The 22,959-nt window shown below is 32.6% G+C and overlaps 1 protein-coding gene across 42 annotated transcripts in view; it reads left to right on the forward strand.

The window, feature by feature from the left end:
* Positions 1-22,959, forward strand: part of PTPRD (protein tyrosine phosphatase receptor type D) — a 2,170,985-nt gene that overhangs the window by 990,903 nt on the left and 1,157,123 nt on the right. For all 42 annotated transcript variants that reach the window (XM_053204229.1, XM_053204230.1, XM_053204243.1 and 39 more), the window contains one exon: positions 806-855. The gene's annotated coding sequence lies outside the window, so the exon portion shown is untranslated. The remainder of the gene's footprint in view (positions 1-805; positions 856-22,959) is intronic.

Here is a 22,959-nt window from a genome sequence, read left to right on the forward strand (position 1 = left end):
CATCAAAATATTAAAGCTCTTGCCAAGCACATTAACTTTTAAACATTGTTACATGTGATGGTAACTAAATGACTCAATTTAAAGATAATATTAATTGATATTATAAAGTGTTATTGTTAAATCAAATATCAAATAATTTAAGGTATTAAATAAACTATTGAGCTTTTAAATTAGGATTATATATATATATTATATATATAATATATTATAATAATGTAATATATAATTACAAATATTAGAGAATATTTATAATCATGGAAAGTTATATATTATCCCTGATTTAAACAGAAAAAACAAAGATAAATGTAGGTTTGTAGTATGATAACTACATTTGTAAATGTGTGTGTGTGTGGCCCACATGCATAGTGTGTGTATGTGTATATGGGTGTGTGTGTGTATATATATATATATATATTTATTTATTTATATGAAGCTGTATAAATGAATGTAACTAAGGTTCTGTAACATATGCAAAATAAATTTTGCTTGCAGATGTGCCCATCACCCATAGTCCCATAAGAAGCAAAGGAGACAATAAAAATCCTCTACTTGTTTGTCATCCTGCATTAAGGAGCTCAAATTAGAGTAATTAATCTTAAATCACAATAGTTTGATGTGACCTGAGTAATGATAATGCTATTTCAGACGAATATTGTAGTCAAAATTATTTGTTAAATTATATGTATACTAATTAATCATACAATGAATTTTTTCATAATATAAATCACTATTTAACATTTTATGATGCTTGAATTAAAATGCAGTGCCAGTGCTGATGGAAATATTTTTGGTTATACTTTTCTAGGTCTCAGGGTGGTGAACCTCTTCTCTGAATTCCTAACCTGTGAGTTTATGGTAAGATTATAATTAATAAATTCATTTTTGAGTTTTTTTCCCTTTATTATCCCTATTTGATGGTATCCAGTAAAAACAGAGCTAATTTGCAGAGTTTCCTTGATACTTTATGATACCTTTACATAAATGTTGATATGTGATACTTTCTATCAAATATTTATGTTCTTGGTTAGATTATAGTAATATAGTCACCTGAAATAGTCTTTGATAAGTTCTAAGTGAATTTGAAGGCATTGTTCAGAAAGGTAAGATTTATAACTCTGAAAAAAGTTCTTTGGACATGAATGACAATTTTATATATTAAAATTTTTTATAATAATGTCTATTTGATGTCAATGAATAGAGGCAATGTGTTATTGAAAGGAAAACTTATTTTAACACCTGTCAAGATTTATCAAAATTGGGTTCCTCTAGGAAAGCTTGATATTGCAGCTTTATAAAGTTGAAAGTAAAATATGTAACTATAGAAATAGATATGATAAAAAAATAACCCGTGACTTCTAAGGTGATTTTATGGGCCTTATTAATTTGTCAGTTACTTTGGTTAATTGTATTCAATAACATTTGTTAAAAATGTAAATCTGGATGCCATTTATAATTACTACAGAATGTAAGAAACATAAACATAAGTTTAATAAAAGAATGTTCAGTTTATCTCTTTTTTTAATTGTGAACATGATGAAGATTTATCCGCTTGTAGCTGATACATAAAATGGGGATAATATGGGCATTTGTGTCATATATTTTATATGTTTGGGTAAATGATGTCTTGCGAAACACAAAGTGATTGAGTAAAACTTGTTGATTTGGTAATACAGCATTACTGAAATGTATCTTGAAGAAGTTTTAAGTGATTATAGGCAATGATCAGCTCTGGGCTATGTAAGGTGTATGCTTTGGTTACATTTTTTTTTTGAGACACTCAACATATGATTATTAAAGACAAGTGTCACATAGAAGCAAGGGGAATTTCACTGCTCTACTCTGTTGATACAGGACTCTGTATCAATGGACTCTGTTGATAATGGAAGACATTTTTGTGAAATATATTATTTGGATATGCATAAAGCAATAATTTTATTCCTGATATGTATTGTTAAGTTATAACATATTTTACAAATATATCCAAATTAACTTTTCTCATAAGTCAATTTGACTTACAAAATATGTCAAAATATTTTAAAAATGTACACTCATCATTTATCATCTCATATCTTAAATGCACAGTCTTGGTGAATTGTAACAAAATGAACTCACCCTTATAATCAGCTCTTACATTAAAAAGAAAAGAAAAATAAAGAATAAAAGATAAAACATTATCGTACTTTGAAGCCCACTACATAGTGCACTTCTCGTAAGTATTTGCATGGAACATAAGCACTGTATTGACCTCTAGAAGGATAGATTACTTCCTATTTTACATTCTATTAATGAAGTCATACAGTAGTTACTACTTTGGTTCTTTTTCTCAGCATTATATTTGTAAGATTATATGCAGTGATAAAACACTCATTTTCATTGCTGTTTGGTATTCAACTTGCTCATGTACCAAATTATGATCTACATCCCATTGATGAACATTTGGGTCATTTCCAGACTTTGGTTCTTATGAATAGTGGTTATATGTCTATCTGGAAGATGTGCTGCAGGAAATGCATGCATGAATTTTGTTGGATATATAGGATATGCATATGTTCTGCTTTAGTAGATACTGATAGTCTGCCGAAGTGGTAATACGGGATTTTCAAAGCAAGATGTGAGAGTGAGTTGCTTCATATACTCACTAACAGGATTTTGCATCCATCTATTTTAGCCATTCTAGTGTGCTTATAGAAATATTTTAATTTGAATATGTTGAAGGTTTATGGCATCAAACACGTCTTATGATTATTTGTCATATTTGTGATGACTGTCATATGACTATTTTGAAGTGTCTAAGACTTGCCCTTTTTATACCATACCGTGCATCCTTTTTCCTTAACCATATACCAGATAAGCTGTTTCAATCCTCTGTGATAGAGCTGGCTCAAACTGATTCACAAGACCAACTGTTAAAGTGTCAGGAATTTTGGGAGCTGCTTGATAGTTTGAAAATCTTCCATGGTAGAAGTGTTTATTTATACCACACACACTGGCAAACATGAAAAACAGGGCTTTATTTTTTCTTCAGAGGAGTTGGTTGTTAAACATTTACTGCATACCACTGGATATTTATATTGTATATTAAACCATTTGGTGGTTTTTCTTTGTACTCTCCTAGTGGTGTATTTTGATGAATAGAAATTCTCAAGTAGGTTTGTTTCTTGTCTGACTATTGTCCTACTTCATAAATGTTTTTAAAAAAGAAATATTTGCTTTGCCACGCTAAGGAATTTTCCTATGGTTTCTATAAAAGCTTTATTGTTTAAATTTTTACATGTAATGATCTCTAGGTTTTAAGAATACTATTGTATTGTTAAATTGCAAGGATATTGTTATTTTCTTGTATGTTTAAGATAGTTCGCTGGAAAGCTTATCATTAGAATAGTAATTGCTCTGTGTTTATTTTAATTTTTATTGTAAAATTCATAAATAAATATGAAGATGCTGATATTTATTTAATACTCTAATGTCACTGTTTATAAGCAATTTGTAGGACTTCATAAAATTAGATATGTACTTATGTATTATCTACTGTCTGTCACACACTATAATCAGTTATGTGGCCATCAGTTACAATTTTGAAATGAATATTCAGCAGCATAACAAAATTAATATTTGACTTTAACCCTTATGTATTATGATAATTTTTAGCATATATTAAGTGAAAAAAACTCTTAAAATAAATTATCTACAGAATCACTAAAACATTAGAAATTAAGCTAACAGTTTAGTATTCAAATAAAATTATTATTATAATGCATTTACTTGCCCCCCAAAATATTGTATAATAAATTACTTAAACACATAACAGTCATAATAAATACAGCCTAAAAGATTAACAACAGAATACTGTTGTATGTACTACATTGAGATTTTATTTGCCTTGAGACTTATATATAGACATATGTATGTACAATATTTTCCATGACAAACACAGAAGTGCATCACATACCTGTTTTTTGCTTGATAGTAACAATAGTATAAAAATCAGTATTACGTCATCCTTAAAACTGTCAGTTATGCAATTGTATATATGTTTGCCATAGATTGTATTGTCCCATTATGCATGGTTTTTAATTGTTTTTTTTTACTCTTGAAGTAATCATCTTGATTTAAATACAAAAAATTATCTCCATAATAGTTGAAATATTTGAGAGATATAATGAAACATAATGAAATTAAATAATTATTTAAAACAGAAAATTCAATAGTTTAATATTCACATATCCAATTTTGACCATTTCTTTTTAAATCTCTAGGTCCATAATACAAGACATTTAATTAACTTTGGAGTACCTCCTAACTCAAACAATGGAAGTGCAAAAGCAAACCCTATAATAGGCTGCTTTTAATAATTAGTTATTTTTTTAATCTTTATAATAGTGAAAAATCTGATGAGAAAAATGTAGGGGTCATAGATTAAAATCCTTGAAGCAAAAGAAAGGTAGTATCTCATTTTTTTTCATGTGTTTGGAGAACATAGGGTTTGTATCAGTTCTTTTTTTTTTCCTTTCAGACTTTATTGTCTATTTTAGGTAGCCAAAGATGATGATATATGGAGTGTGTGTACTAATTAAAAGCTAATAGGTGATTTTCACTTTTACTAAATTATTGTTCTCTGTGGGGTATTAAGAGCAGGAAAAACAGAGGTAAAACACAGACACCATAGAAAGGTGTCTTCAAGATTGGTACAGTTTATGTAGCATTAATAGGTTTAATCTTCCACTAGCCATTTCAAATAGTTAAATAACAAGTTTATTAATGAATTTATCTTTGAAATACAGCATAGTTTACACAAGTACTGCAGCATTTAATTTATGAAGGTATCCCTGAAGGTAAATGTTAGTTAAAGGGAAAAAAATGCATTTGAGACACACTGATACAAGTAAATGATGCCAGTTAAATACACTTGGCTTCATTTTCACAGAGATGACAGAGCTTAGGGACAAATAAAGTTCAAAGACATGTAATTAACATGCTGCATGAAGGAAAATTATACCAACTGAGGAATTATAAACAGATTGTTTTATTATTCATAGTTTGAACTCAAAATTGAAAGATAGAATACTGCAATAAAATTATAATCTAAGAGCATGAATATCCTTTAAAAAGGCAAAAAATATATAAAAGTTTTGGTAATATAAGTGAATATTAACTTGAGAATAAAATAATTGTACATACAAAATGCTCTTTTTTCTTTTATTTTTGTTTACCCTATTCAATGATATATTTATTTCATTAAACTATTAAGGTAATATTAGGGTCCCCCCCAAAATAGAAATATTTCCTAGTTCCTAGGAAATAGTTCCTAGTTCCTGGCACGATATCTGAACGCAGATGTTCTGTAAATATTTGCGATCTTAGAAAATCAATTGTATATGAGCTAGAGAAACAACTGGCTTTCTTTTGCTAAATCAAATATTTGTTTCTCAAACATATTCCTTTTCCAACCTTTCTTCCCTCTTCCCACCACCTCCCTCCCTCTTCTTTTTTTTTTCTCTCTCTTTCCTTCCATTTCCAAAAATGAGGAACTTACTATGTGCTATGAAAATGACTAACTTGGGGCTCCTGGGTGGCTCAGTCCACTGACAGCACAGAGCCTGCTTGGGATTCTCTCTCTCCTTCTGTCTCTGACTCTGTCTGCCTCTCCCTCTCTCTTAAAATAAATAAACATTAAAAAGAAGAAGAAGAAGAAGAAGAAGAAGAAGAAGAAGAAGAAGAAAGAAAGAAAGAAAATGGCTGACTTATGTCACAGTGGGGGAGCTGACAAAGTTTTTATCTTACTGATTTCACATCTAATGGGGAAAAAGAAACATGCAAAACAAATCTTTGCTAAATGTTATGACAGAAAAAATTCTGAAATATAGAATTATGAGGACAGGAATTGGTATTTAAGCTAAAAGCTTTAAATGAAAGGTGAGTTCACCACATGAGGAAATGGAAAGAGAAAGTGGGTATAAAAGGATTTCTAGGATCTTAAGAAAAGAAGAACTTGAATGTTCAAGGAAATAAAAGAATGCTAGTGTAGTGGAGTAAGTGTAGTAAGTAAAAGGAGAGGGGATTGAGATGAAGTAAGCATTTAAGTCCATGACAAGTATATTGGATTTCATTGTAAATGCCACTGGAAACCACTGAATGCTTTTTAAACAAAAGTGTGTGGTAATCCCATTTATGTTTTAAGATAAGTGCTTTGTGGAGAATGAATTAATGGGCAATAAGCTTAGACATGGAGAGATCATTTAGGAAACACTTGAAGATTGCCAAAAGAGAAAGATGTGATGTCCTGAACAAGGATGGGATCACTGGAATGGATTTTCAATCTATTTTGGAGGTAGAACCAAAAGGACTTAATCATTGATTGGATGTAGAAGGTGAGAAAAAGACAATGAGCATGAGTCCTAGATTAGAGCAGTTGATTGTATAACAAAACCATTCACAACTGAGTTGACCAAGATGAAATTGGGAGACAACTCTAGTAAAAGAATCAATAACTCCATTTGGGATCAAGAATATATTGTCTTACCTTCTACTCAGAGTGCAATTTGTAATTGTTACTTCAGATAAAAACCAAATTAGAAGTAGGGAATAAGGATTCAATACTGGACATTCTAGAGATTCATTCAGGTCAATGATCTAGCAACCCAGACTATTTTAGCTAATTGTCCTGGGTTGATATATGTAGAATTATGTACGAATTGACACTGCAAAGGCATATAGTAATCATTGGGACTAAGCATTGTATGGGATAAGGTTGAGATTAAATACATTTTTAACACAACAGACTTCAACAATATTTGGGATTATAAAATGAGTCTACAGTGAGATTGAGGCGGTGATAAACGGAAAGGAGTAGCACTGGCTGGTATTCTTTAGAGAAACAACTGGGGGAAATAGGTAAAAGTTATTTCATTGAGCAAATAATTTCTAATGTTAACATGACTTTCACAATTGAACATATGCACTGGTAGGAACAATATGGAAAGAGGAATTTACTAGAATAAGTGGAAATTGAAAGACCTCTATAAACTTCTATCATCATCATTATCTTTAGGAAAACAGATCCCTATACTTGAGGGAATCTGATAAGAGGAGAAATGAAAACAGAGCATTTATCTGTCATTAACTTGCACAGAGGTTTCTGTATGTTCCTATCTGCCTTTTTTGACAAAGCTGAAGATACTGGAAACCCTATAATTCCTTATATCTGTTTGTCTGTGAAGGTGGGACACCTGATTGCCTTGAAATTGTGATCCCTGCTGCCTCATTTCATTTCTTTAATAGCATAATTATATCATAATTCATATCTACCCACACTATCATAAACTGACCTGTATTCTGACACATTTTATCTGAAATTTTGACCTGAGGAATTTTTTGCATTTACTTCAGATCATCCCACTCTATTTTAGTCCAGAATATCCTTCATTATAATCTTGAGAACAGCATATATTTAGCCATGATTAATAAATACAGAAAAATTTTGCATTTATCATAAGACTTCTTATTCAAAGAGCTCCTCTTTACCCATGATAATGAGAATTTATCTCAGCAACAGAAGGATTATGATATGGTAAAACTAAAACTTTAATTATCTCAGGACTTTTATCTATTAATTATATGTACAAATGATCCCCTACTAACAATGTTGTGAACGCTATACATATTGAGTAGAAACCATACTTTGAATTTGAATCTTTTCCCAGGCTAGTAATATGCGGCCAAAATCCTCTCCCACGATGCCAGGCAGTGACAGTGACCCATAGCTACCAGTCAGTAATGCCATTACAAGGCTAAACAACTGATACACCCACAGCCATTCTGTAGCCACACAACCATTATTCCTCCCTTCAAGTACAGTATTGAGTAAATTACATGAGATTGTCAACACTATTAAAGAATTTTGTCCAGTAATAGGCCAATGTAAGTGTTCTGAACATATTTAAGGAAAGCTAAACTAAGCTGTGATGGTCAGTAATTTATGTGTACTAAATGCATTTTAATTGATGACATTTTCAATTTATGATGAGTTAATCGGGTTCTAACCCTATCATAAGCTAAAGGAATGTATTTTGAACTTTTAATTTCAGATTCAAATAAATAAGCTAAGCATGCTTATTTTAAATCTGTTGTTACTTGTTATAATCATTCACTGAGTTTATTAGTGAGTTTATTTCAATGTATAATTATTTAAAAAGTAAATATGTTATCTTTCATATAAAAAAAAAACACTAGAAAATGTATTCATTTCAATGACTGTGTCTTATTCCAATCTGGTGGGCTACAAGGAAAGACAATGTTATTATAAATACCTTGTTATCTTGAAATAAGCTTAAGAGTAAAAGATTTTTTTTTTTGCTGTATTCAGAGAGTTAAATATATTTTTACCTTAAGTTGGTAAGTCCCTATTATCTCCTCAGAGTAAGGTCATGAGTCATGTCAGGATGGCTGAGTGGTCTAAGGTGCCAGACTTAAAGTAAGGTCATAAGTATTTTAGCTCATAAGTAAATTGTCATAAGAAATTACAATGGTATCAGTGAGAACTTGTCATAGAAACTCTACTGGTTTTCCAATATTTCCAAGTTCTCTGGGATGGATAATCCTCTGTACCATTGAAAAACAGAATGGAACAAGATGGAGGGTGGAGAAAGGCTAAGGAGGTTGAGGAAAATCTATCATTATTCCAAAATAAATATAAACTTTTAACAGATACAAAAATTATTATTCTGTTGATGCTTCTATTGTGCTGGATATTTATAAGAGGTAATGGAGTGTGTGTGTGTGTGTGTGTGTGTGTGTGTGTGTGTGTGTGTGTAGGGAGAGAGGCAGATAAATTACATATACTCTAAATATTTTGAAGCAGCATAAACAGGATCCACCTTCCCAGTACCCTTCCCTCCAGCTTAAAAACGCCATTTAATATCTGAATCAATGGAGAAGTCATAAGCCCTGAACATCTATAATTTAGGGACAATGCTAATTTTCTTTTTTGAGTATATATCTTTAAAATGAATTTTTTGCCCCTAATATAAAATCTATAAAATGAACTTACCTAAGGTAGACTCTCTCCCTGAAAGTGTTATATGAAAAATATTAGCTAAGAGGGGTTTTTATTTTGATAACTCTCTGAAGCTAAGAAGTAAGATATTCAAGTGTACTATTATTATAAATGATAACATTTATAATCAACCGATACCTAATTCAAACAAAAATCTTTGTGAACCTCAAGAGGTTCTAACATGTCTCTTATTAATAACAGTGGCTTCCCATTTTCAAGGGATATATATGACTACCAGAATATAAATCTGGTATAGAGATAGTTTCCTATGGCATCATAATTTTATAATAAGTCAATTTCCGATAGCAGAGTAAACATGTTTATCATTGTGAACATTGATTTATTTCACTTCATGGATTTTTTTCAAAATTGAAAATAATTATAACACATACATATTATTAACTGACTAAAATAAGATTCTTTACTTCAAATTATTCATAAAATATAATTTTATTCATGAACTTTCAGAGTTCCTTAAAGGTATCATTAAGTAAGGAAGTCAATTGTTCTTCTAATGTAAATTTCAAGCGTGACAGGTAAAATGTTATATAAAAAGCTTACCATGCAAAATTGTTTTGAATACTATTGCTAGAGCATTTGCCCACGCATGAAATAGAGATATAACTTCAAAATTTTCAGGTCAAACCACAGCATCAGGAAAAGGTTGAATATAAATTAAGGACAAAATCCAATATATTTGGGAGGGACTACATTTTCTTCTTGAGAAATCATAGAAGGACACACTTATTGCACTTGGTATGAAATTTCAAAGTAAAACCAAAAAAAAAAAAAACTGACTTTTCTAAGGACACACATAACAAAAGCACCAGTTTGTGGTTTGTTCATTGTTGTATTTTATACTTGTGGAAATAAGTATAAGGCATTGTGGTTATTCTGAAGGATGCATGAGGAGAAAGGATTTTACTAGGGACCACGTATGTGAGAATATTCATTCCTTAACATTTTCAGCACAGGCTTCTTGAAGGTAAAGTGTGCACAACCCAGTTCCAATCACTGGGCTACCAACTGAATAAAAGCTAATTTTGGAACTCCCCAATTAGTGAAAGGGAAGGACATGTGGATACATGAATTATATCATCCTAAGAACAACAGTAAGATCTGTTGAGCATGCACAGTATGCCAGTCAATATGTTAAATCCTTTACAATGATTATTTATTTTAATCCTTACAGTATCCCTGAGAGAAATAAGGACAATTGCTTATTCCAGTAAAATTTAGATTAAGAGATGGTATCAAATTTGCTCAAGGCATTGTGGCTAGAGAGAGGTGTACCAGAGATGATAGATCCTATTAGAAGGATATGAAACATGTTATAGGAGAGGCTGGGATAATAATAAATGCCTAAGAGAGTCTGTGAAGATATCCTACTTCATAGATGCAAGATTTAAGCTAGGTCTTACAAAAAGAATATGAGATTCGCAGGATAGTAAAGGCAGATAAGGGGAATATTTCCATCTAATAAGATTTTCCATAGACTTATGGCCTTCATTTTATCATTTATAATATGTGCTAGTGGGACAACATGATTTCCAAGGTTTTTTTAGTTCTGGAATTTTATAATGCTATATTTTTTTACTCTACATAAAAAGAAAAGAAGAGGCTTCTGAGCAAATGCTGAAGCATCTGAGACATTTGACAATATATCACTGATTCTCCAAAAAGAAGAAAGATTTCTTTTATCTTGTGCATGGAAAAAACATCATCTGTTTTCTTCAAAGATAGCTACTTATATGCAGAATTTTTCCCCTTTAAAAGAGCATGGGAGAAAATATGATAGTGACATATGAAGGAACAGCCTAGCCAGTCTGTGGTAGCTGATAGCTTAAGAATCTGTATTCCATGAGCCCAATTACTGCTGGTTTAAGGCTCTCTTACCTTTTTTATGGATACTTTGGAAAAAATCCATGTTTTAGACCTAGAAGGATTTCCTACTGTCACGAGAGAAAAGCCAGGGTATTTATAGCTTCTAGAGAGGTATTGTGCAGTGCTGGTGGTGACAGCCACTTAGGCTCCCAGAAAAAGCCAATGGAGATGGGAAGATAGCAAAAAACAACGATAACAACAAACACAAAACAAAAACAAAAAAAAACAAATAGAAAAATGGCTATGTTTGTATATCCCCTCTACCTTGGGCATTTTCCTTATGGAACATTGAATGAACAGGGTCAGGATGAATTTGTTAGGAAGGTTTAGGAAACATTGTCCTATATCATCTGTATTTATAGAACATTTCTGTAATTTATTCACCAAGAAACAATTGGAAAACCTCTGTTCTCATTTCAGGGAGAATGGAATAAACTTACAGAAGTTAGCATGGTGAATCAGAGCTTTAATAGCCCAAGTAACTGGAAAGACTAATACATATAGGGTGGTCTTATTAATATAAATATATCTGCATTTATATGTATGTTAATTATCCAAAATAATTAAAATCACATACATCAAAATAAAGTACACACGAGTAAGTGAGAATGTTTCTGTGTTGGAAATTATTGCAAGAGTCAAGGGACTTTCTTAGACATATAGAAGTATACCTTGGTGTACAGAAATAAAGCTGTGCCTTTGGAATTCATGACTTTGAGTGTAGTATTTATAATACTGTCAGAGGTCCGTGGGTGGCACTGTTGGTTAAGCATCTAACTCTTGATTTTGGCTCAGGTCATGATCTCACAGTTCATGAGTTCGAGCCCCATGTCAGGCTCTATACTGAGAGTGTGGAGCCTGGCTGGGATTCTCTCTCTCCCTCTCTCTCTCTCTCTCCCTCTCTCAAATAAATAAGTAAACATAAAATAAAAAAAGGAATCCTGTCGAGTAACTTTCATTATAGAAAGAAGAAAGATCATAAAGCTTAGACATTGAAGGAGAAATAGAAGAGTACAATTTCAGAGAAATAAAAGGGAAACAAGTAGTTTCTCAAGCCAAGAGCTCTGTCTTCAAATCTCAGCTAACCCTGTTTCTCACCCACCTAAATCACTGTTAAGTGCATTGCAAATAATAGTGACAACAACAATGTCAAGAAAATAACCATTTCATTCAGCCAAGAGAACACCATTGACATCTTAGCTATTCATTTGTCATATTGAGATATTTTCTTAAATGAGTATTTTAATAAACTGAGCTATCAACTATGTGAATATATGTGATTATGAGGTTAATTTTGAAGTTGTGTAATAAAGCTTGTTTAAAATGAGTATTCTATCTCTTAGCTGCTAATAGTGATAATAACAATAATGATAATACAGATACAAATACTTTCTTGAATACTGTTTACCGAGTAAAAAGAATTTAAAGAAAGGTCACCAACATGTTTTTGTATCAGGTGTAAGAATCAATAAAATCAATGAAAAAATACTTGAATTCATTTTAAGACCCTTGGATGTTCCTATTTATATTTTATGACATAGTTTTTGTTTGTTTTTAATTTGGACTTTAAACAGTATAATTATACCAGAAAAGAAACCTGAAAACGCTTCTAGTGATGTATTTTAAAAGAAGTTGGATATGAAAGAGTTCCATGGAAAAATTACTTATGAAAGAAAATCATCAGAGACTAAAGCAGGAACATAGTGTAGGAGGAAGCGGTAAATGCCTGTGCAGTTTTAGAACGGGATAAGTTTAGCTATTTGATACTGACAGACAACATTTCTAATCAAAAAGCACATCACTAATAATGACTATTGCATTTTGGTAGATTAACTACCAACATACTAAAAAGGAGTTCAGAGACATTTTCTTATGACTTTGCTTTGACCTTTATCTTTAATCCAGGAATGGCCTTGTTAGAATAACCATTATTACTTTCTAGAACTACATGGTAAAGAAAAATAATTAATTATTCTGTTATTAAAGCCTATGAAACACTCCACTTATCAAAAAATCAAGGTTATTTTATGTTTTATGAGAAGGGGAAACTAGAAAACTAAAAGATAAAAAAAAAAAAAAAAGTTGGAGAGAGGGAGGGAGCCAAACCATAAGAGACTCCTAAAAACTGAGAATAGGGGCACCTGGGTGGCTCAGTCGGTTGAGCATCCGACTTCAGCTCAGGTCATGCTCTCACTGGCTGTGAGATAGGGCCCCACGCCAGGCACCACGTCAATCTCTGTGCTGACAGCTCAGAGCCTGGAGCCTGTTTTAGATTCTGTGTCTCTCTCTTTCTGTCCCTCCCCCACTCACACTCTCTCTGTCTCTGAAAAATGAATAAACCTTAAAAAAATTTAAAAACTGAGAATAAACTGAGGGTTCATGGGGGGTGGGAGGGAGGGGAAAATGGGTGATGGGCATTGAGGAGAGCACCTGTTGGGATGAGCACTGGTGTTGTATGGAAACCAATTTGACAATAAATTTCATATTAAAAAGTAGGAAAAAAAAAGAAAACTAAAAGATAATGCTTTTTAATTTTTTTGTAGTCAGCATCAGTGACTTTATCTGAAACAAAAATGATTTTAAAATACTGCTTACGGCTGAGGTCAGAGAGGTCTTTTCCTGCTTTCTCCTCTAAGGTTTTGATGGTTTCCTGTCTCACATTCAGGTCCTTTATCCATTTTGAGTTTATTTTTGTGAATGGTGTGAGAAAGGCAAGGGAATTAAAAGCAAAAGTGAATTACTGGGACCTTATGAAGATAAAAAGCTTCTGCACAGCAAAGGAAACAACCAACAAAACTAAAAGGCAACCAACGGAATGGGAAAAGATATTTGCAAATGACATATCGGACAAAGGGCTAGTATCCAAAATCTATAAAGAGCTCACCAAACTCCACACCCGAGAAACAAATAACCCAGTGAAGAAATGGGCAGAACACATGAATAGACACTTCTCTAGAGAAGACATCCGGATGGCCAACAGGCACATGAAAAGATGTTCAACGTCGCTCCTCATCAGGGAAATACAAATCAAAACCACACTCAGATATCACCTCACGCCAGTCAGAGTGGCCAAAATGAACAAATCAGGAGACTATAGATGCTGAAGAGGATGTGGAGAAACGGGAACCCTCTTGCACTGTTGGTGGGAATGCAAATTGGTGCAGCCGCTCTGGAAAGCAGTGTGGAGGTTCCTCAGAAAATTAAAAATAGACTTACCCTATGACCCAGCAGTAGCACTGCTAGGAATTTATCCAAGGGATACAGGAGTACTGATGCATAGGGGCACTTGTACCCCAATGTTTATAGCAGCACTCTCAACAATAGCCAAATTATGGAAAGAGCCTAAATGTCCATCAACTGATAAATGGATAAAGAAATTGTGGTTTATATACACAATGGAATACTACATGGCAATGAGAAAAAATGAAATATGGCCTTTTGTAGCAACGTGGATGGAACTGGAAAGTGTGATGCTAAGTGAAATAAGCCATACAGAGAAAGACAGATACCATATGGTTTCACTCTTATGTGGATCCTGAGAAACTTAACAGGAACCCATGGGGGAGGGGAAGAAAAAAAAAAAAAAAGAGGTTAGAGTGGGGGAGAGCCAAAGCATAAGAGACTGTTGAAAACTGAGAACAAACTGAGGGTTGATGGGGGTGGGAGGGAGGGGAGGGTGGGTGATGGGTATTGAGGAGGGCACCTTTTGGGATGAGCACTGGGTGTTGTATGGAAACCAATTTGACAATAAATTTCATATATAAAAAAATAAGTAAATAAATAAAATAAATGGCATAAAAAGAAAAAAAAATTAAAAAAATACTGCTTATACGAGTGTATTCCACTCATTTGTTCAAAATTCTGTGAGCGTCCTAAAGAAAATAATTATATAACTGAAAACCCAGGCAATAATTCTTATGCAATCTTAAAAATCTACCTTTATGGAACTAGACTCCATGTATCTATGTGTTTGCATCCACTAATAATTGAACTTGTGGTTTGAAATGATGCACTTTTACATCAAATGTATGCTGTATTAATTCTATTATAATATTCAGTTTTATCTTTCATCTATAAAAATAAGCAGTAACGAATATTCAGGCAGATTTTTTGCAAATTTAAAGACACATAAACAATATTTCACCATATTGTAGCTTCATCATTTAAATACTCAAGCTTTCAGAGAAGAGTGACGAAATAGTCGTCTTACCCATAAATATCATCCTTTATAATTCCTGCACTATATGCAGATATTTTCTCCCAAAATTATGATATGGAAGAAAAGATGAATAAGCAATAAATTTATTAGAATTTAGTAACAAGGTATGCAAAGAATTCAGAATATAGGTCACAAAACACAAAAAGTAGAGTCAACCATAGGTTACTGGTGAGAGCTTGAGTGGATAAAGTACTCTCATCACCATTTCTGTCCAGGCTGAGTTGTGAAATGCAATTAATTCCATTTCCCACTTTTAGTTTTTCTTATGTTAAATTTAGAAAGCAGCCTGCCAGCTGTGATTAAGATTTTCTTAGAAAAGAGGTGCTAGAACATAAAACAAGACGGTTAAAACCATTGTGTAAGCATAATGGTTTAGATCAGGTGAATGCAAATTTAGTGTGCACATTTCCCAGAGCAAGCTTGTTAAAACACAGATTTTCAGGTACCCATGCCATCTAGGGTGTCTGATTTGGTAAGATCTGGAATAAAGCCTGGGAAGTGACATTTTAATCAAGCATCCCAAGGTGATTCTGACACAGGTTGTTTTTAGAATATTTTTTTGTGGAAACTGTTTCTGAGAGGAATGAAGAACAGAGTATATTGTTATATTAAAGCAAAATGCGGAGAAAACAAGGGATTAAAAAATGTGAAGAAGGGGGCAGTAATAAGGAGGAAAAGAGGACTCTAGTATTGGCATACTTAGTTAAAAGGAATTGTTTCCTATATTATTTAATCTTCACAAAATCTCTGTGAGCCACATTATTACCTACATCTCATAGAATGTTATCTTTGACTCTAAGATACTAATGACTTTCAATACGTTACCAGCGTGACAGACTCCAAATCTCCTGGTATTTTCACTATACCAAGTGAAATGGTGGCAGAGCAAGGGGTGAGGGCCGTAAGACCGGAAAAAAAGAAATCATTGTAAGCAACAACTCAAAGAGAAGCTAACAAGTTTTTGTGTTAGTTACCTTCCTAAAAGGCAAGTGCCAGTAGTAGGTTAAGAACTAAAAAAGGGCTTGGGGGGGGCGGAGAAAAGAAAGAAATACAACCCCAATCATTTTTGTAAGCCATTGTGTGTGTGTGTACACATACACACCAGAAATCTTTGCCACCTGGAAATTAATGGCTATAGATATGTTTAAAATCTTCTTTATGTCACAAATGCTGCCAGGTTTTCCTAAATCCAACATTACATATTTTCTCCTTACCACTTTGTGCACACATACTGCCAATAAATCCAACGCCTTCGAAAGTGCTTACCTTGATCTTCAGATTTTTTTATAGAAAATAAACTTCTATTTTGACTCAAATTACCATTTATATTCACATGATGAGTAAACTTTTAGCCACTTAGCCAATTATGATGAGTCAATTATGATTTATGGAAATGTAGTTAAAATTGTCTATCCTTGAACTATGAAACATTAAAAGTTGTCACTTCCCCTTACCTGAATTTGGAACAGGGAAAACTGAGGCTTCTACTCTTCTGCTTCTCTTCTCCTTCTACTCTTCTTTTGAACTTCTAAAGGTCTTCTCTTTAGCAATTTATTAATGAGTACTATTATATAACGCTTTCTCCAATGAATGAGAAACACACAAACACATTCTTTTATTTCTCTTAGCCATGGCAAAATTTTATCTGGGGTAGGACACTTATTTCCTGGCACCCTTCCCCCCACCCCACTCCTCCCATGCACTTTTATCTGCTGGTAGGTCTTAAAGTGTTGTTACCTGATGATTAATATTTTCAGTGAAAGAGATTTAAGTTTGATATCTCTCAGAGAATTTATATTTTAGTTGTGAAATTTTAGAAACAGACAACAATTCTCAAGTATCATTTGAAAAAGGTTTTAATCCTGGAATAAAGAAAAGTGAATTTGAGATTATGGTTTTGGGATTTAGTAATAAGGATACTTTTAACTTTCTAATGGATGAAAACTAGTACTCTAACTCACCATATTGTAGTGCAAGGTGTTATTTATTTCTTTACTGATTGTCATGCCAACCCTACAGCAAAATCTCTGAACTCAGCCCAGTTGTTTGTGTACCAAGTCTTAATCTTACTATCAACTAGAGTACATCATATGCCTTTTAGCCCATCTTCTGTCAAATCCTCAGAGCATACTTTTGGAAGCCTGAGACAAACAGAGTCCATCTAAAATGTGTTAGGTAAGTGGTAGTGACATAAACCTGCATAGCCAAATTGAACAATACATAAAAAAAAATGAAGTTCAACTTCTGATGGGCATATTCAACTACTATTTATGAAAATCTGGTTCACTGATGTTTACTTATAAAATGCCCCATCTAAATCCTTTAGCGTGAATACACACGGATTGTCACCTCTTTATACCTTTGACTAGATTGTTCCTACCTGACTAGCTCACATCTAATTCTGATTAAATAAATTATCCATCTGTGAATTCTCTAGGCTTAACTTTTAATACTTACTTTATATTATTTCCACACTATATCTAGGCTTCTCCCTGCTCCCAACATGTCAGAAACAAGTAATTTAGTTGCTAAGACTTTACTATTTGTCTAAAGCCAAATTTATCAACCTCTATAAACATGTATGTTTTATCTTGCTCCCTGTTTGGTATACCATGGATATCCAGGAAAATCAAGATTAGACTTTTGTCGATTTGACTTGTTGATAATGAAGTAGTAGAGAAGCAGTAAGTGTATTGAAAAAAAAGAGCTCTAAATCATATTTAAGCCTTTTAAAGCCGTTCAACAGAACATATTTAATTCTGGTAGTAATAAAATAGATGGGATTTCCTTGTAGAGCTGAGCAGAATTCAGCTTATAATATGTCAGCTTTACATGACAGATTATTAATAAACTGCCACTGTTATCACTTGATACCAATCTTTGGTGACGGCCTTTTTTAAACTTGAAACTCAAATGTATTTTTTAAAGTAATCTTACTTTGTGGACCAGTTCATTCTCTTAAATACATTTTTTTCTCTGCTCTGTGGAAATTATTGTGTCAGTCAATTAAAGGTTTCAGTTTCATTATACTAATACATTCTAAAAATCACTAGGGCATTATGACTTCACATGGATCAATTTATTTTATTTTATTTTATTTTTATTTGATGAAGATGAAGACAAAGCAGAGTAAGAATTAAGAAAGTGGATTTACTTTAAACTTGGCAACTAACAAAATGAGAAACTTGGTAGATTTCATTTTCTCAACTAACTTTCCCTAGTGTGTTTGCCTTTTTCTCTCTTTTGTTCACCTATTTGTGTTCTAGATACACATTTTCTACTGTCCATTAATTTGAAAAAAAAACATTAAACATTTGCATAGAATAGGAATTTTGCTGATATTGGAAAACTAGTAAACAATAGGCAGGAAATGTATAGTTCAGGAGAGCTTACCAGGTCTAAGGTCATCCCCCAGGTACAAAGGGGCCATCACCTAGGAAGTTCTTTAAGTTGTATATATCCTTGTCACTCCATGAACACTTTAGCTATCTAACAGAGAGAAATTAAGAGTTACATTAAAATAAGTTGCAATCAGTGGGTTAAAAGACATAACATTTGATGATGGTATAGAAAGTGTGTATCATGTCATAGAGGCCAAAGCAAGTAGCAAAACCTATACATCCCTGGAGGTGTGACTCACTTAGTTGTGTGTAAATAGTATATATGATCCTCATTGTCATAATTGGATGGTTAATGTCAAAACTGTTGGACAAAGCTGAAAATAGAAATTCATACTTAGTCAAGCACTAATCAGTATTTACTGAGCACTTAGTTATTACACACTCTGCTGGATAATTTTATACAAATAAGATAATACTATTTTTGAGATAAAACTGAAATATATAAGTTAGCAGAGTATTTGTGGAACTTAGGAATCCTGACTGCTTATAAATTATTGAGAGAAATCACACAAGTCATTTATTTTCTCACTTCCTCCCTTTGTTCAAATATCAGATAAGGAAGATGTGCAGTGTGACTTTTGCATCTTTTCAAGCGATACATTGAAGTATCCTTATTGTATAGTTGGGATGCTTTGGGCTACAACTAACAGAAAACTTACTTGTTTAAACTCTAAAATAAAAGAGGTTTATCATGCATCATGATACATTGAGCAGTTGTATTGTTCCACAAATGATTAATTCAGTGACCCATCAATATTATTAAGGACCTAGGTCGTTTCCATCTTTGTACTCTGTCTTCTGTCATAGTCTTGTTCTTGGCCAGCTTCCTTCAACATTGAAAGATATGGGTCATAATTTCAAATTTCACATCCAGACACAAGATACTCAGTAGTGGAAAAGGGACTTTGCCTTCTTTGTTTGTCTTTTAAGATTAAAGAAGCTATTTGAAAAGTCCCACCTGACTACCTACTGCCAGTAAATATCTCTTCACATCTCATTGATCAAATATGTCATATGCCTCAGCCTAAAAGAACCAATTATAGCTGGCCTAGACCAATCATGTTTACCCTCTGCATCTGAAAATATGTTCTGCTTCCACAAAAGCTCAGGGCTGCACAGAGACGGAAAGAACTTTACATACACACACACACACACACACACACACACACACACACACACACACATATGTATATATGTATTTGATATATATATTCTTTAGAAAGGAAGAAAGAAGAAACGGTTCTTAGCCAGGTATCCAGTGGTATCTGTAATACTGATTATGCTTTGTTGGGATACTGTATTCTTCTTAGAATGAAAATTTTCATTTTCCCTGAGGACAAAACAGATACACTGTGGGTCCACTTTAGAATGAAAAGTCTCCAGGGATATGCAAATCAAACTGAATAGGTTACTTCCTACCAAGTAGGCAATTATTATTATTTACATTCACATTCTTCCTCCAAATTCTGTTTTGAGTCCTCATTTTCAATAGAATAATTTAAAAATATACAGAATAAAGATTTGATCTGTCTCTGAATTACAAAGCTCTGTTCCCATCCACAACCACATGCATAAAGGCGCCATTTGCTTTCTAGCTGCTGCATTTGCCCATGAGGTTCTCTCAACACCATAACAATGGTACCCTTAGCACCACCAACCCCCCTCAAACCAATCCTCCCTGTAATTTTTTCTTATATCTGACCAGCTCATGTATATTTACATGATGGAAGAGAGGTTCTTCCTTAATTCCTTCATATTTCACTGGTACATTTCACTTCCTCTGTGAAATATTTCACAAACCCTCAGGTGACCTCTTGCTCCTTCATTTACCCATTGAGCTTTGATCTAATTCTATTTGGTTATTTTATGGATTTACATTGACTTTGTGATTTCTCTGTGCAGAAAACTTTACATGTTTTGAGGGTAAAGCTGGTGTCCTTGCTGCTTTTGTGTTGGAGTCTATAATAACTGGCATAAGGCAAGTTATTTTGTGTTTGTGAGAGTGTGTGTCTGGGCAACAGATGGTGTTAGAGTCAGTGGACATAAACCAAGCAAATAGTTGGGAATTTTTTTCCCATAATCCTAGAGAAGTTTTCAAAGTTCTTAAAATTTTCCACAAATGTCACAATGTTTCCTTATCCAAAATCTTGATCTACAAGAGATAATCTATAGAATATAATTAGTAATGACCTACTACAAGGGCAAACTTTCTTTAAATGGGGTGTTTGGACTTTTAACACCACATTGATTTTATATTCTATAGTGTTTAGTCTTTTAAATCCCTAATAAATCTGTATTTTAGATTATATGGTATTCAGGATTTGTTTAGCATAAAATATTATTTATGTATTATTATGTAAAATCAATATCCAGAAAGAATCACCTGGTTTATTTTGATATCCTAGGCAAACCATTATATATTCTCCAAGGGGTTGAATTCTATAATCAAGAAGAATGGATTCAAGACAATAAAGATACACCATTTTGTCCACAATACTATCACTAATTGCTGTGCAAGAGTAACTATTTTCACCTCATTAAACAAACAAATAAATAAAATCCTTATGGTTATATTACTAAAATTTACCTTCATATGTAACTATTTTTGAAAATGTTAACATATGCAGATTATGTTGCTCTCCTTGAATTCAGGGGCTGTCATAATTAACAGTCTTTAATATACAAAAATAGTTTGATTTATGTTGTCCACTTATAAATGTGAGTGTTAGTAGATCATGATTCTTTTAGACAAATACTGGAAAAGAAAAAAAAAATTCCCCAGATGAAACCACTGGGGAAGAAAAAATCTGCAGGAAAAAAAAGAATAAAAAAGCAGTTCCTAACAGCATATACCATTTGAGTCGTCACAAATGTGGAAGAAGCCAATAAATGATTCATTATGTATCTATCATAGCATATTTATAAACCCATCTGACATCAGAGGGCTGAGAAATGAAATTATAGATGTCCTACTGTAGATGATGCCATCAATGAAGGGGTTTGGGAGGGTTATTTGCTCATTGTTGGGTATCTCATTTCTCTCCATTGCATGCTTAACAGTGCTAACAGATAGGTCTTCAGAATCCCAGGAAGCAGGGCCAAAGTGTAATCTCCTACTTTTGTTTTCACCAAGGACATATGGTTGTTTTTATAATTGCATAAAAATATAAATAATGTATGCAATTCTTAGAATATGGTAGAAAAATATAAAAGTGATTGCAAAAAAACAGAGAGACCTATAGTTCTTGACCTCTGTAGATATTTGATGCATTCTTTTTATTTCTTATATCTAAAAGTATTCTTATATCATTACAAAAGTAGTTTGCAATATTAAGAACCAGTTTTTTAAAATCAAGAAAAAAAACAACAAAAGTAAAAAAAAAAAGAGTATCCTCATTAAATCTGTCATCCTGGGATGAAGATTCTGAAGTTATTGACACACAGTTTCATGCTTTTCTGACCAGTCCTAATACGTCTTCACATGTAGATACCATTATTCAAAATAAGAATTTATTCTCAATTTAAGTTCAATATTTTCACCCTAATAAATGTATTTCCATTTTTACATTGTCTTCAAAATTATAAAATTGAAAGACCACATAAGATTTTAGTCCAGAGAAATTCCTATCAAAATAGATCAAGGCATAGTGTAGTGGGCTTAAAATGTATGGTTTGAGTGTCAAAGAGAGAGGAAAATTAACAAAATATTTTATTTCACCATTACCAACTTAGGCAATTCTTTCCAGTTTATGAAATTATTTACTAGTAAATTATGAAATTTATGAAATTATTACTAGTAAATTTAATCTTTGAGTATTATGTCTTATTTAAAATTATTTTTATGATATTACAGAGGTTGAGATAGTTAACAGGAAACAGTAGAACCTTGAGATATAGGCAATTTGAAATCTCAATGTCATTCATGTACATTTAAAACAAACACTGTGTGTTCATTTTTGAAATTGAAATATAATTGACATATTACATTAGTTTCAGGTGTAAAGCATAATGACTTTATATTTGTATATATTGCAAAATGATCTGCCACAGTAAGTCTGGTTAACATTCATCATGACCTTACATAGTTACAGTTTGTGTGTGTGTGTGTGTGTATGCATGTGTGGTGAGAACTTTTAAGATCTACGTACCCCTCACTCCTTGCCTCTGACAACCACCAATCTGTTCTCTGTACTTACATGTTTGGTTTGGGGTATTTTGTTTTATTTTTATTTTTTTAGATTACATATATAAGTAATATCATATGGTATTTGTCTCTATGATTTATTTCACTTAAGCATAATATCCTCAAGGTTCATCCCTTTTGTCAAAAACAACTGATTTCCTTTTTTATGGCTAAATTATATTCATATATGTATATTTTCTTTATCCATTCATTCAGTTAT

Source organism: Acinonyx jubatus, chromosome D4 (assembly GCF_027475565.1).
Source record: "Acinonyx jubatus isolate Ajub_Pintada_27869175 chromosome D4, VMU_Ajub_asm_v1.0, whole genome shotgun sequence".
Lineage (NCBI taxonomy): Eukaryota > Metazoa > Chordata > Mammalia > Carnivora > Felidae > Acinonyx > Acinonyx jubatus.